The 2790-nt window shown below is 36.7% G+C and overlaps 1 pseudogene; it reads left to right on the plus strand.

The window, feature by feature from the left end:
- Positions 1-1972, plus strand: part of LOC111871947 — a 4788-nt pseudogene extending 2816 nt beyond the window's left edge.
- Positions 1973-2790: the final 818 nt, after the last annotated feature.

Below are 2790 nucleotides of genomic sequence, written 5' to 3' on the forward strand. Positions count from 1 at the left end.
TGTGCCCAACACAAAGAAAAACCTCGACCACAGACCAACGATAACGAGCAAAACTCCTCTAGAACCAGAGACCAAAGTAACGGAACAAATAAACCACCAAACGCCAACCCCAACAACTCGCAGACCACGGAGAAATAGCTAGACCTCATTTTTTTTCTTACTCCTTAAAAAATGAGGTCTAGCTATTTCTCACCTTCACTTAATATGGAAACGCGTTATTAATATAATTGCTTAATTTGGGGTACTAGATATTATATAACCAAGAGTACCCTTTATATTTAATATTAAATCCTATTACTCAAAGATTAATTAACATGCATTAAATAAGATTTACTGTATTAAAGGATAAAATCTTATATGTGTATCTTCTCCCTTTTCCCATATAGGTAGCTGTATCCACTATAATTGAATTTTATCCCTATCATTCTTATTATAATAAGGCCATTTTTTCACGTTTTTTTCGACCAATTTTAATCAAAAAACAGCAAATTAACGGGATAGCCGTTTGAAGAAATTTTCAATTGACATGTATCATAAACACGCAATTTAACGAGGTTTTCCTTAAAAAAATCTTAACCACGAAAACTTCACCAAAAACCACGAAAATCCACACCAATTTTAATAAAAAAAAGTGAAAAAACAAGATAAGAAAAAAAATACACCAAGAGCATCAAAAACACCCCACAATAAACCCGCTCCAGGGAAATAGAAAAATACGTTAAATGACAAGAAATGTAGAGCCTGAATAAAGGATTATCGTGATAGGATAAAACATGTAAGACATTTACCTATATTAAAACAAGCCAACTATACCTGACAGAATCAAACTGACACCAAGAGCATCAAAAACTCCCGTGCACCCTACACCAAAATATATTAAAGTAGAAAAGTAAGCTAAAGTAAGCTAATGGGTACATACCCCATAGATAGAGTGTTCACTCTCTTCTCTAGTGCCCAACAACCCAACCCAAACCCTCCTATCAATAACTTTGATTGGAGGTATTTTAATTTCCATTTCATCCAATTCCTGGCTTGGTGCCTGGATAGGATTGGAAATTAATCTTATATCGTTTATCCCCCTTATAGCTAAACAAGAAAACATCTTTACCACCAAGGCTTCCCTAAAATACTTCATTATCCAAGCCCTCGCCTCATCGGTCTTGTTATTATTGGTGATAATGGGGGCTGTAACTAATTTGAGACTCTCAGTGAAGGGGATCACCCATGAATATGTAATTATAACACGATTACTCCTAAAAATAGGAGCTGTCCCACTACATTGGTGATTTCCAAGTGTGATAGAAGGGCTTAGATGAAAAAATTGTTTACTGATAATGACAGTTCAGAACGCCGGGCCTATAATACTAACTTCCTATTTAATAAAAATCAGCTACCCAGTGTTAACAATCGTAATAATGTCAGTGACCGTGGGATCCATCGGAGGAATAAATCAAACATCATTACGAAAAATCTTAACATACTCATCAATCAACCACACAGATTGAATGTTAATAGCCCTGGCAGGAGGAAGAAATTTGTGAATAATATACTTCACAGTATATTCTCTCTTAACTGCGGCAGTAACCACAGCTGCCAGATTATCAATATCTCATTTATTAACCAAACAATATCAACAGCGAGAAAAACTACAACTAAATTCATCTTATTCACAACCCTGTTGTCACTAGGCGGCTTACCACCATTTATCGGATTTTTACCGAAATGGACCGTTATCCAAATAATAATCGTGAACACCTTAAGCCCAATCATAACGATAATAGTAATCATATCATTAGCAACACTGTATTACTACTTACGTATGTGTTATTCAAGATTTATTACACTGTATGATGAAACAAAATGGGGGGTCAAGACACTCAAGGAAAACAAAACCCTTGCATATGGGGTCATGTTATCCTCAGTATCAATAATAGGCCTAATCATATGCACAATAACTGTCAACATCATCTAATGAAGGCTTCAAGTTAAAAACACCAATAACCTTCAAAGCTATAAATAAAGAGATTTCTTTAAGCCTTGGTGGGTTTTGCCCACCCCCTCAGAATTGCATTCTACCATAAAAAAATGAATACAAGGCTCATAGTAGAGGGGTAATTCCCCTTTATAGACTTACAATCTATCACTTGTCAACCTCAGCCTCTCTACTTATTATTAACCGATGGTTATTCTCAACTAATCATAAAGATATTGGAACCTTGTATTTTATCTTTGGGGCCTGGTCAGGAACTTCTTTAAGAATACTAATCCGAGCTGAACTGGGACAACCTGGGTCTCTCATCGGAGATGATCAAATCTATAACGTAATTGTAACAGCCCACGCCTTCGTAATAATTTTCTTCATAGTAATGCCAATCATAATTGGGGGGTTTGGGAACCGATTAGTGCCTTTAATACTTGGTGCCCCAGATATAGCTTTCCCACGAATAAACAACATAAGATTCTGATTACTACCTCCAACACTAACACTATTATTAACCAGAAGCATAGTAGAAAGAGGGGCCGGAACAGGATGAACAGTTTACCCCCATCTCGCCAGAGGTATTGCACATTCCGGGGCATCAGTGGATCTAGCTACTTTCTCATTACACTTGGCTGGTGCTTCCTCGATCCTGGGGGCAGTAAACTTTATCTCAACAACAATCAATATAAAGCCTACAAGCATAAGACCAGACCGTATTCCCCTATTTGTATGGGCCGTAGCAATCACAGCTCTCCTCTTACTATTATCATTACCGGTTCTAACAGGGGCAATCACTATATTATTAACAG

This window comes from Cryptotermes secundus, unplaced genomic scaffold (assembly GCF_002891405.2).
Source record: "Cryptotermes secundus unplaced genomic scaffold, Csec_1.0 scaffold5774, whole genome shotgun sequence".
In the NCBI taxonomy this organism is placed as follows: domain Eukaryota; kingdom Metazoa; phylum Arthropoda; class Insecta; order Blattodea; family Kalotermitidae; genus Cryptotermes; species Cryptotermes secundus.